Here is a 15,222-nt window from a genome sequence, read left to right as displayed (position 1 = left end):
TTCTCCTGCACAGTGGCAGATATGTAAATACGGGGTTTCCGTACCATTTCTTGCGCATTACGGTTCGAACACTCGAACACCTATACGAATTCTCCTGCACACTGGCAAATACGTAAATACGGGGTCTCCGTACCATTTCTTGCGCATTACGGTTCGAACACTCGAACACCTATACGGATTCTCCTGCACAGTGGCAGATATGTAAATACGGGGTTTCCGTACCATTTCTTGCGCATTACGCTTCGAACACTCGAACACCTAAACGGATTCTCCTACACAGTGACAGATATGTAAATACGGGGTTTCCGTACCATTTCTTTCGCATTACGGTTCGAACACTCGAACACCTATACGGATTCTCCTGCACAGTGGCAGATATGTAAATACGGGGTTTCCTTACCATTTCTTGCGCATTATGGTTCGAACACTCGAACACCTATACGGATTCTCCTGCACAGTGGCAGATATGTAAATACGGGGTTTCCGTACCATTTCTTGCGCATTACGGTTCGAACACTCGAACACCTATACGAATTCTCCTGCACACTGGCAAATATGTAAATACGGGGTTTCCGTACCATTTCTTGCGCATTACGGTTCGAACACTCGAACACCTATACGGATTCTCCTGCACAGTGGCAGATATGTAAATACGGAGTTTCCGTACCATTTCTTTCGCATTACGGTTCGAACACTCGAACACCTATGCGGATTCTCCTGCAAAGTGGCAGATATGTAAATACGGGGTTTCCGTACCATTTCTTCCGCATTACGGTTCGAACACTCGAACACCTATACGGATTCTCCTGCACAGTGGCAGATATGTAAATACGGGGTTTCCTTACCATTAGTTGCGCATTACGGTTCGAACACTCGACCACCTATACGGATTCTCCTGCATAGTGGCAGATATGTAAATACGGGGTTTCCGTACCATTTCTTGCGCATTACGGTTCGAACACTCGAACACCTATACGGATTCTCCTGCACAGTGGCAGATATGTAAATACGGGGTTTCCGTACCATTTCTTGCGCATTACGGTTCGAACACTCGAACACCTATACGGATTCTCCTGCACAGTGGCAGATATGTAAATACGGGGTTTCCTTACCATTTGTTGCGCATTACGGTTCGAACACTCGAACACCTATACGGATTCTCCTGCATAGTGGCAGATATGTAAATACGGGGTTTCCGTACCATTTCTTGAGCATTACGGTTCGAACACTCGAACACCTATACGGATTCTCCTGCACAGTGGCAGATATGTAAATACGGGGTTTCCGTACCATTTCTTGCGCATTACGGTTCGAACACTCGAACACCTATACGGATTCTCCTGCACAGTGGCAGATATGTAAATACGGGGTTTCCTTACCATTTGTTGCGCATTACGGTTCGAACACTCGACCACCTATACGGATTCTCCTGCATAGTGGCAGATATGTAAATACGGGGTTTCCGTACCATTTCTTGCGCATTACGGTTCGAACACTCGAACACCTATACGGATTCTCCTGCACAGTGGCAGATATGTAAATACGGGGTTTCCGTACCATTTCTTGCGCATTACGCTTCGAACACTCGAACACCTAAACGGATTCTCCTACACAGTGACAGATATGTAAATACGGGGTTTCCGTACCATTTCTTTCGCATTACGGTTCGAACACTCGAACACCTATACGGATTCTCCTGCACAGTGGCAGATATGTAAATACGGGGTTTCCTTACCATTTCTTGCGCATTATGGTTCGAACACTCGAACACCTATACGGATTCTCCTGCACAGTGGCAGATATGTAAATACGGGGTTTCCGTACCATTTCTTGCGCATTACGGTTCGAACACTCGAACACCTATACGAATTCTCCTGCACACTGGCAAATATGTAAATACGGGGTTTCCGTACCATTTCTTGCGCATTACGGTTCGAACACTCGAACACCTATACGGATTCTCCTGCACAGTGGCAGATATGTAAATACGGAGTTTCCGTACCATTTCTTTCGCATTACGGTTCTAACACTCGAACACCTATGCGGATTCTCCTGCAAAGTGGCAGATATGTAAATACGGGGTTTCCGTACCATTTCTTCCGCATTACGGTTCGAACACTCGAACACCTATACGGATTCTCCTGCACAGTGGCAGATATGTAAATACGGGGTTTCCTTACCATTTGTTGCGCATTACGGTTCGAACACTCGACCACCTATACGGATTCTCCTGCATAGTGGCAGATATGTAAATACGGGGTTTCCGTACCATTTCTTGCGCATTACGGTTCGAACACTCGAACACCTATACGGATTCTCCTGCACAGTGGCAGATATGTAAATACAGGGTTTCCGTACCATTTCTTGCGCATTACGGTTCGAACACTCGAACACCTATACGGATTCTCCTGCACAGTGGCAGATATGTAAATACGGGGTTTCCTTACCATTTGTTGCGCATTACGGTTCGAACACTCGAACACCTATACGGATTCTCCTGCATAGTGGCAGATATGTAAATACGGGGTTTCCGTACCATTTCTTGAGCATTACGGTTCGAACACTCGAACACCTATACGGATTCTCCTGCACAGTGGCAGATATGTAAATACGGGGTTTCCGTACCATTTCTTGCGCATTACGGTTCGAACACTCGAACACCTATACGGATTCTCCTGCACAGTGGCAGATATGTAAATACGGGGTTTCCTTACCATTTGTTGCGCATTACGGTTCGAACACTCGACCACCTATACGGATTCTCCTGCAAAGTGGCAGATATGTAAATACGGGGTTTCCGTACCATTTCTTGCGCATTACGGTTCGAACACTCGAACACCTATACGGATTCTCCTGCACAGTGGCAGATATGTAAATATGGAGTTTCCGTACCATTTCTTTCGCATTACGGTTCGAACACTCGAACACCTATGCGGATTCTCCTGCAAAGTGGCAGATATGTAAATACGGGGTTTCCGTACCATTTCTTCCGCATTACGGTTCGAACACTCGAACACCTATACGGATTCTCCTGCACAGTGGCAGATATGTAAATACGGGGTTTCCTTACCATTTCTTGCGCATTATGGTTCGAACACTCGAACACCTATACGGATTCTCCTGCACAGTGGCAGATATGTAAATACGGGGTTTCCGTACCATTTCTTGCGCATTACGGTTCGAACACTCGAACACCTATACGAATTCTCCTGCACACTGGCAAATATGTAAATACGGGGTTTCCGTACCATTTCTTGCGCATTACGGTTCGAACACTCGAACACCTATACGGATTCTCCTGCACAGTGGCAGATATGTAAATACGGAGTTTCCGTACCATTTCTTTCGCATTACGGTTCGAACACTCGAACACCTATGCGGATTCTCCTGCAAAGTGGCAGATATGTAAATACGGGATTTCCGTACCATTTCTTCCGCATTACGGTTCGAACACTCGAACACCTATACGGATTCTCCTGCACAGTGGCAGATATGTAAATACGGGGTTTCCTTACCATTTGTTGCGCATTACGGTTCGAACACTCGACCACCTATACGGATTCTCCTGCATAGTGGCAGATATGTAAATACGGGGTTTCCGTACCATTTCTTGCGCATTACGGTTCGAACACTCGAACACCTATACGGATTCTCCTGCACAGTGGCAGATATGTAAATACAGGGTTTCCGTACCATTTCTTGCGCATTACGGTTCGAACACTCGAACACCTATACGGATTCTCCTGCACAGTGGCAGATATGTAAATACGGGGTTTCCTTACCATTTGTTGCGCATTACGGTTCGAACACTCGAACACCTATACGGATTCTCCTGCATAGTGGCAGATATGTAAATACGGGGTTTCCGTACCATTTCTTGAGCATTACGGTTCGAACACTCGAACACCTATACGGATTCTCCTGCACAGTGGCAGATATGTAAATACGGGGTTTCCGTACCATTTCTTGCGCATTACGGTTCGAACACTCGAACACCTATACGGATTCTCCTGCACAGTGGCAGATATGTAAATACGGGGTTTCCTTACCATTTGTTGCGCATTACGGTTCGAACACTCGACCACCTATACGGATTCTCCTGCAAAGTGGCAGATATGTAAATACGGGGTTTCCGTACCATTTCTTGCGCATTACGGTTCGAACACTCGAACACCTATACGGATTCTCCTGCACAGTGGCAGATATGTAAATACGGAGTTTCCGTACCATTTCTTTCGCATTACGGTTCGAACACTCGAACACCTATGCGGATTCTCCTACAAAGTGGCAGATATGTAAATACGGGGTTTCCGTACCATTTCTTCCGCATTACGGTTCGAACACTCGAACACCTATACGGATTCTCCTGCACAGTGGCAGATATGTAAATACGGGGTTTCCTTACCATTAGTTGCGTATTACGGTTCGAACACTCGACCACCTATACGGATTCTCCTGCATAGTGGCAGATATGTAAATACGGGGTTTCCGTACCATTTCTTGCGCATTACGGTTCGAACACTCGAACACCTATGCGGATTCTCCTGCACAGTGGCAGATATGTAAATACGGGGTTTCCGTACCATTTCTTGCGCATTACGGTTCGAACACTCGAACACCTATACGGATTCTCCTGCACAGTGGCAGATATGTAAATACAGGGTTTCCTTACCATTTGTTGCGCATTACGGTTCGAACACTCGACCACCTATACGGATTCTCCTGCATAGTGGCAGATATGTAAATACGGGGTTTCCGTACCATTTCTTGCGCATTACGGTTCGAACACTCGAACACCTATACGGATTCTCCTGCACAGTGGCAGATATGTAAATACGGAGTTTCCGTACCATTTCTTTCGCATTACGGTTCGAACACTCGAACACCTATGCGGATTCTCCTGCAAAGTGGCAGATATGTAAATACGGGGTTTCCGTACCATTTCTTCCGCATTACGGTTCGAACACTCGAACACCTATACGGATTCTCCTGCACAGTGGCAGATATGTAAATACGGGGTTTCCTTACCATTTGTTGCGCATTACGGTTCGAACACTCGACCACCTATACGGATTCTCCTGCATAGTGGCAGATATGTAAATACGGGGTTTCCGTACCATTTCTTGCGCATTACGGTTCGAACACTCGAACACCTATACGGATTCTCCTGCACAGTGGCAGATATGTAAATACATGGTTTCCGTACCATTTCTTGCGCATTACGGTTCGAACACTCGAACACCTATACGGATTCTCCTGCACAGTGGCAGATATGTAAATACGGGGTTTCCTTACCATTTGTTGCGCATTACGGTTCGAACACTCGAACACCTATACGGATTCTCCTGCATAGTGGCAGATATGTAAATACGGGGTTTCCGTACCATTTCTTGAGCATTACGGTTCGAACACTCGAACACCTATACGGATTCTCCTGCACAGTGGCAGATATGTAAATACGGGGTTTCCGTACCATTTCTTGCGCATTACGGTTCGAACACTCGAACACCTATACGGATTCTCCTGCACAGTGGCAGATATGTAAATACGGGGTTTCCTTACCATTTGTTGCGCATTACGGTTCGAACACTCGACCACCTATACGGATTCTCCTGCAAAGTGGCAGATATGTAAATACGGGGTTTCCGTACCATTTCTTGCGCATTACGGTTCGAACACTCGAACACCTATACGGATTCTCCTGCACAGTGGCAGATATGTAAATACGGAGTTTCCGTACCATTTCTTTCGCATTACGGTTCGAACACTCGAACACCTATGCGGATTCTCCTGCAAAGTGGCAGATATGTAAATACGGGGTTTCCGTACCATTTCTTCCGCATTACGGTTCGAACACTCGAACACCTATACGGATTCTCCTGCACAGTGGCAGATATGTAAATACGGGGTTTCCTTACCATTAGTTGCGCATTACGGTTCGAACACTCGACCACCTATACGGATTCTCCTGCATAGTGGCAGATATGTAAATACGGGGTTTCCGTACCATTTCTTGCGCATTACGGTTCGAACACTCGAACACCTATGCGGATTCTCCTGCACAGTGGCAGATATGTAAATACGGGGTTTCCGTACCATTTCTTGCGCATTACGGTTCGAACACTCGAACACCTATACGGATTCTCCTGCACAGTGGCAGATATGTAAATACAGGGTTTCCTTACCATTTGTTGCGCATTACGGTTCGAACACTCGACCACCTATACGGATTCTCCTGCATAGTGGCAGATATGTAAATACGGGGTTTCCGTACCATTTCTTGCGCATTACGGTTCGAACACTCGAACACCTATACGGATTCTCCTGCACAGTGGCAGATATGTAAATACAGGGTTTCCGTACCATTTCTTGCGCATTACGGTTCGAACACTCGAACACCTATACGGATTCTCCTGCACAGTGGCAGATATGTAAATACGGGGTTTCCTTACCATTTGTTGCGCATTACGGTTCGAACACTCGAACACCTATACGGATTCTCCTGCATAGTGGCAGATATGTAAATACGGGGTTTCCGTACCATTTCTTGAGCATTACGGTTCGAACACTCGAACACCTATACGGATTCTCCTGCACAGTGGCAGATATGTAAATACGGGGTTTCCGTACCATTTCTTGCGCATTACGGTTCGAACACTCGAACACCTATACGGATTCTCCTGCACAGTGGCAGATATGTAAATACGGGGTTTCCTTACCATTTGTTGCGCATTACGGTTCGAACACTCGACCACCTATACGGATTCTCCTGCAAAGTGGCAGATATGTAAATACGGGGTTTCCGTACCATTTCTTGCGCATTACGGTTCGAACACTCGAACACCTATACGGATTCTCCTGCACAGTGGCAGATATGTAAATACGGAGTTTCCGTACCATTTCTTTCGCATTACGGTTCGAACACTCGAACACCTATGCGGATTCTCCTGCAAAGTGGCAGATATGTAAATACGGGGTTTCCGTACCATTTCTTCCGCATTACGGTTCGAACACTCGAACACCTATACGGATTCTCCTGCACAGTGGCAGATATGTAAATACGGGGTTTCCTTACCATTAGTTGCGCATTACGGTTCGAACACTCGACCACCTATACGGATTCTCCTGCATAGTGGCAGATATGTAAATACGGGGTTTCCGTACCATTTCTTGCGCATTACGGTTCGAACACTCGAACACCTATGCGGATTCTCCTGCACAGTGGCAGATATGTAAATACGGGGTTTCCGTACCATTTCTTGCGCATTACGGTTCGAACACTCGAACACCTATACGGATTCTCCTGCACAGTGGCAGATATGTAAATACAGGGTTTCCTTACCATTTGTTGCGCATTACGGTTCGAACACTCGACCACCTATACGGATTCTCCTGCATAGTGGCAGATATGTAAATACGGGGTTTCCGTACCATTTCTTGCGCATTACGGTTCGAACACTCGAACACCTATACGGATTCTCCTGCACAGTGGCAGATATGTAAATACAGGGTTTCCGTACCATTTCTTGCGCATTACGGTTCGAACACTCGAACACCTATACGGATTCTCCTGCACAGTGGCAGATATGTAAATACGGGGTTTCCTTACCATTTGTTGCGCATTACGGTTCGAACACTCGAACACCTATACGGATTCTCCTGCATAGTGGCAGATATGTAAATACGGGGTTTCCGTACCATTTCTTGAGCATTACGGTTCGAACACTCGAACACCTATACGGATTCTCCTGCACAGTGGCAGATATGTAAATACGGGGTTTCCGTACCATTTCTTGCGCATTACGGTTCGAACACTCGAACACCTATACGGATTCTCCTGCACAGTGGCAGATATGTAAATACGGGGTTTCCTTACCATTTGTTGCGCATTACGGTTCGAACACTCGACCACCTATACGGATTCTCCTGCAAAGTGGCAGATATGTAAATACGGGGTTTCCGTACCATTTCTTGCGCATTACGGTTCGAACACTCGAACACCTATACGGATTCTCCTGCACAGTGGCAGATATGTAAATACGGGGTTTCCGTACCATTTCTTGCGCATTACGGTTCGAACACTCGAACACCTATACGGATTCTCCTGCACAGTGGCAGATATGTAAATACGGGGTTTCCTTACCATTTGTTGCGCATTACGGTTCGAACACTCAAACACCTATACGGATTCTCCTGCATAGTGGCAGATATGTAAATACGGGGTTTCCGTACCATTTCTTGCGAATTACGGTTCGAACACTCGAACACCTATACGGATTCTCCTGCACAGTGGCAGATATGTAAATACGGGGTTTCCGTACCATTTCTTGCGCATTACGCTTCGAACACTCGAACACCTAAACGGATTCTCCTACACAGTGACAGATATGTAAATACGGGGTTTCCGTACCATTTCTTTCGCATTACGGTTCGAACACTCGAACACCTATACGGATTCTCCTGCACAGTGGCAGATATGTAAATACGGGGTTTCCTTACCATTTCTTGCGCATTATGGTTCGAACACTCGAACACCTATACGGATTCTCCTGCACAGTGGCAGATATGTAAATACGGGGTTTCCGTACCATTTCTTGCGCATTACGGTTCGAACACTCGAACACCTATACGAATTCTCCTGCACACTGGCAAATATGTAAATACGGGGTTTCCGTACCATTTCTTGCGCATTACGGTTCGAACACTCGAACACCTATACGGATTCTCCTGCACAGTGGCAGATATGTAAATACGGAGTTTCCGTACCATTTCTTTCGCATTACGGTTCGAACACTCGAACACCTATGCGGATTCTCCTGCATAGTGGCAGATATGTAAATACGGGGTTTCCGTACCATTTCTTGAGCATTACGGTTCGAACACTCGAACACCTATACGGATTCTCCTGCACAGTGGCAGATATGTAAATACGGGGTTTTCGTACCATTTCTTGCGCATTACGGTTCGAACACTCGAACACCTATACGGATTCTCCTGCACAGTGGCAGATATGTAAATACGCGGTTTCCTTACCATTTGTTGCGCATTACGGTTCGAACACTCGACCACCTATACGGATTCTCCTGCATAGTGGCAGATATGTAAATACGGGGTTTCCGTACCATTTCTTGCGCATTACGGTTCGAACACTCGAACACCTATACGGATTCTCCTGCACAGTGGCAGATATGTAAATACGGGGTTTCCGTACCATTTCTTGCGCATTACGGTTCGAACACTCGAACACCTATACGGATTCTCCTGCACAGTGGCAGATATGTAAATACGGGGTTTCCTTACCATTTGTTGCGCATTACGGTTCGAACACTCGAACACCTATACGGATTCTCCTGCATAGTGGCAGATATGTAAATACGGGGTTTCCGTACCATTTCTTGCGCATTACGGTTCGAACACTCGAACACCTATACGGATTCTCCTGCACAGTAGCAGATATGTAAATACGGGGTTTCCGTACCATTTCTTGCGCATTACGGTTCGAACACTCGAACACCTATACGGATTCTCCTGCACAGTGGCAGATATGTAAATACGGGGTTTCCGTACCATTTCTTGCGCATTACGGTTCGAACACTCGAACACCTATACGGATTCTCCTGCACAATGGCAAATATGTAAATACGGGGTTTCCTTACCATTTCTTGCGCATTACGGTTCGAACACTCGAACACCTATACGGATTCTCCTGCACAGTGGCAGATATGTAAATACGGGGTTTCTGTACCATTTCTTGCGCATTATGGTTCGAACACTCGAACACCTATACGGATTCTCCTGCACAGTGGCAGATATGTAAATACGGGGTTTCCGTACCATTTCTTGCGCATTACGGTTCGAACACTCGAACACCTATACGAATTCTCCTGCACACTGGCAAATACGTAAATACGGGGTCTCCGTACCATTTCTTGCGCATTACGGTTCGAACACTCGAACACCTATACGGATTCTCCTGCACAGTGGCAGATATGTAAATACGGGGTTTCCGTACCATTTCTTGCGCATTACGCTTCGAACACTCGAACACCTAAACGGATTCTCCTACACAGTGGCAGATATGTAAATACGGGGTTTCCGTACCATTTCTTTCGCATTACGGTTCGAACACTCGAACACCTATACGGATTCTCCTGCACAGTGGCAGATATGTAAATACGGGGTTTCCTTACCATTTGTTGCGCATTACGGTTCGAACACTCGAACACCAATACGGATTCTCCTGCACAGTGGCAGATATGTAAATACGGGGTTTCCGTACAATTTCTTGCGCATTACGGTCCGAACACTCGAACACCTAAACGGATTCTCCTGCACAGTGGCAGATATGTAAATACGGGGTTTCCGTACCATTTCTTGCGCATTACGGTTCGAACACTCGAACACCTATACGAATTCTCCTGCACACTGGCAAATACGTAAATACGGGGTCTCCGTACCATTTCTTGCGCATTACGGTTCGAACACTCGAACACCTATACGGATTCTCCTGCACAGTGGCAGATATGTAAATACGGGGTTTCCGTACCATTTCTTGCGCATTACGCTTCGAACACTCGAACACCTAAACGGATTCTCCTACACAGTGACAGATATGTAAATACGGGGTTTCCGTACCATTTCTTTCGCATTACGGTTCGAACACTCGAACACCTATACGGATTCTCCTGCACAGTGGCAGATATGTAAATACGGGGTTTCCTTACCATTTCTTGCGCATTATGGTTCGAACACTCGAACACCTATACGGATTCTCCTGCACAGTGGCAGATATGTAAATACGGGGTTTCCTTACCATTTGTTGCGCATTACGGTTCGAACACTCGACCACCTATACGGATTCTCCTGCATAGTGGCAGATATGTAAATACGGGGTTTCCGTACCATTTCTTGCGCATTACGGTTCGAACACTCGAACACCTATACGGATTCTCCTGCACAGTGGCAGATATGTAAATACGGGGTTTCCGTACCATTTCTTGCGCATTACGGTTCGAACACTCGAACACCTATACGGATTCTCCTGCACAGTGGCAGATATGTAAATACGGGGTTTCCTTACCATTTGTTGCGCATTACGGTTCGAACACTCGAACACCTATACGGATTCTCCTGCATAGTGGCAGATATGTAAATACGGGGTTTCCGTACCATTTCTTGAGCATTACGGTTCGAACACTCGAACACCTATACGGATTCTCCTGCACAGTGGCAGATATGTAAATACGGGGTTTCCGTACCATTTCTTGCGCATTACGGTTCGAACACTCGAACACCTATACGGATTCTCCTGCACAGTGGCAGATATGTAAATACGCGGTTTCCTTACCATTTGTTGCGCATTACGGTTCGAACACTCGACCACCTATACGGATTCTCCTGCATAGTGGCAGATATGTAAATACGGGGTTTCCGTACCATTTCTTGCGCATTACGGTTCGAACACTCGAACACCTATACGGATTCTCCTGCACAGTGGCAGATATGTAAATACGGGGTTTCCGTACCATTTCTTGCGCATTACGGTTCGAACACTCGAACACCTATACGGATTCTCCTGCACAGTGGCAGATATGTAAATACGGGGTTTCCTTACCATTTGTTGCGCATTACGGTTCGAACACTCGAACACCTATACGGATTCTCCTGCATAGTGGCAGATATGTAAATACGGGGTTTCCGTACCATTTCTTGCGCATTACGGTTCGAACACTCGAACACCTATACGGATTCTCCTGCACAGTGGCAGATATGTAAATACGGGGTTTCCGTACCATTTCTTGCGCATTACGGTTCGAACACTCGAACACCTATACGGATTCTCCTGCACAGTGGCAGATATGTAAATACGGGGTTTCCGTACCATTTCTTGCGCATTACGGTTCGAACACTCGAACACCTATACGGATTCTCCTGCACAGTGGCAGATATGTAAATACGGGGTTTCCTTACCATTTGTTGCGCATTACGGTTCGAACACTCGAACACCTATACGGATTCTCCTGCAAAGTGGCAGATATGTAAATACGGGGTTTCCGTACCATTTCTTGCGCATTACGGTTCGAACACTCGAACACCTATACGGATTCTCCTGCACAGTGGCAGATATGTAAATACGGGGTTTCCTTACCATTTGTTGCGCATTACGGTTCGAACACTCGAACACCAATACGGATTCTCCTGCACAGTGGCAGATATGTAAATACGGGGTTTCCGTACAATTTCTTGCGCATTACGGTCCGAACACTCGAACACCTAAACGGATTCTCCTGCACAGTGGCAGATATGTAAATACGGGGTTTCCGTACCATTTCTTGCGCATTACGGTTCGAACACTCGAACACCTATACGAATTCTCCTGCACACTGGCAAATACGTAAATACGGGGTCTCCGTACCATTTCTTGCGCATTACGGTTCGAACACTCGAACACCTATACGGATTCTCCTGCACAGTGGCAGATATGTAAATACGGGGTTTCCTTACCATTTGTTGCGCATTACGGTTCGAACACTCGAACACCAATACGGATTCTCCTGCACAGTGGCAGATATGTAAATACGGGGTTTCCGTACAATTTCTTGCGCATTACGGTCCGAACACTCGAACACCTAAACGGATTCTCCTGCACAGTGGCAGATATGTAAATACGGGGTTTCCGTACCATTTCTTGCGCATTACGGTTCGAACACTCGAACACCTATACGAATTCTCCTGCACACTGGCAAATACGTAAATACGGGGTCTCCGTACCATTTCTTGCGCATTACGGTTCGAACACTCGAACACCTATACGGATTCTCCTGCACAGTGGCAGATATGTAAATACGGGGTTTCCGTACCATTTCTTGCGCATTACGCTTCGAACACTCGAACACCTAAACGGATTCTCCTACACAGTGACAGATATGTAAATACGGGGTTTCCGTACCATTTCTTTCGCATTACGGTTCGAACACTCGAACACCTATACGGATTCTCCTGCACAGTGGCAGATATGTAAATACGGGGTTTCCTTACCATTTCTTGCGCATTATGGTTCGAACACTCGAACACCTATACGGATTCTCCTGCACAGTGGCAGATATGTAAATACGGGGTTTCCGTACCATTTCTTGCGCATTACGGTTCGAACACTCGAACACCTATACGAATTCTCCTGCACACTGGCAAATATGTAAATACGGGGTTTCCGTACCATTTCTTGCGCATTACGGTTCGAACACTCGAACACCTATACGGATTCTCCTGCACAGTGGCAGATATGTAAATACGGAGTTTCCGTACCATTTCTTTCGCATTACGGTTCGAACACTCGAACACCTATGCGGATTCTCCTGCAAAGTGGCAGATATGTAAATACGGGGTTTCCGTACCATTTCTTCCGCATTACGGTTCGAACACTCGAACACCTATACGGATTCTCCTGCACAGTGGCAGATATGTAAATACGGGGTTTCCTTACCATTTGTTGCGCATTACGGTTCGAACACTCGACCACCTATACGGATTCTCCTGCATAGTGGCAGATATGTAAATACGGGGTTTCCGTACCATTTCTTGCGCATTACGGTTCGAACACTCGAACACCTATACGGATTCTCCTGCACAGTGGCAGATATGTAAATACGGGGTTTCCGTACCATTTCTTGCGCATTACGGTTCGAACACTCGAACACCTATACGGATTCTCCTGCACAGTGGCAGATATGTAAATACGGGGTTTCCTTACCATTTGTTGCGCATTACGGTTCGAACACTCAAACACCTATACGGATTCTCCTGCATAGTGGCAGATATGTAAATACGGGGTTTCCGTACCATTTCTTGAGCATTACGGTTCGAACACTCGAACACCTATACGGATTCTCCTACACAGTGGCAGATATGTAAATACGGGGTTTCCGTACCATTTCTTGCGCATTACGGTTCGAACACTCGAACACCTATACGGATTCTCCTGCATAGTGGCAGATATGTAAATACGGGGTTTCCGTACCATTTCTTGCGCATTACGGTTCGAACACTCGAACACCTATACGGATTCTCCTGCACAATGGCAAATATGTAAATACGGGGTTTCCTTACCATTTCTTGCGCATTACGGTTCGAACACTCGAACACCAATACGGATTCTCCTGCACAGTGGCAGATATGTAAATACGGGGTTTCCGTACCATTTCTTGCGCATTACGGTTCGAACACTCGAACACCTATACGGATTCTCCTGCACAGTGGCAGATATGTAAATACGGGGTTTCCTTACCATTTGTTGCGCATTACGGTTCGAACACTCGAACACCTATACGGATTCTCCTGCATAGTGGCAGATATGTAAATACGGGGTTTCCGTACCATTTCTTGAGCATTACGGTTCGAACACTCGAACACCTATACGGATTCTCCTGCACAGTGGCAGATATGTAAATACGGGGTTTCCGTACCATTTCTTGCGCATTACGGTTCGAACACTCGAACACCTATACGGATTCTCCTGCACAGTGGCAGATATGTAAATACGGGGTTTCCTTACCATTTGTTGCGCATTACGGTTCGAACACTCGACCACCTATACGGATTCTCCTGCATAGTGGCAGATATGTAAATACGGGGTTTCCGTACCATTTCTTGCGCATTACGGTTCGAACACTCGAACACCTATACGGATTCTCCTGCACAGTGGCAGATATGTAAATACGGGGTTTCCGTACCATTTCTTGCGCATTACGGTTCGAACACTCGAACACCTATACGGATTCTCCTGCACAGTGGCAGATATGTAAATACGGGGTTTCCTTACCATTTGTTGCGCATTACGGTTCGAACACTCAAACACCTATACGGATTCTCCTGCATAGTGGCAGATGTGTAAATACGGGGTTTCCGTACCATTTCTTGCGCATTACGGTTCGAACACTCGAACACCTATACGGATTCTCCTGCACAGTGGCAGATATGTAAATACGGGGTTTCCGTACCATTTCTTGCGCATTACGGTTCGAACACTCGAACACCTATACGGATTCTCCTGCACAGTGGCAGATATGTAAATACGGGGTTTCCGTACCATTTCTTGCGCATTACGGTTCGAACACTCGAACACCTATACGGATTCTCCTGCACAATGGCAAATATGTAAATACGGGGTTTCCTTACCATTTCTTGCGCATTACGGTTCGAACACTCGAACACCAATACGGATTC

This window comes from Camellia sinensis, chromosome 5, assembly GCF_055761805.1.
Source record: "Camellia sinensis isolate YWXY chromosome 5, ASM5576180v1, whole genome shotgun sequence".
Classification (NCBI taxonomy): domain Eukaryota; kingdom Viridiplantae; phylum Streptophyta; class Magnoliopsida; order Ericales; family Theaceae; genus Camellia; species Camellia sinensis.
This window is presented reverse-complemented; position numbering follows the sequence as displayed.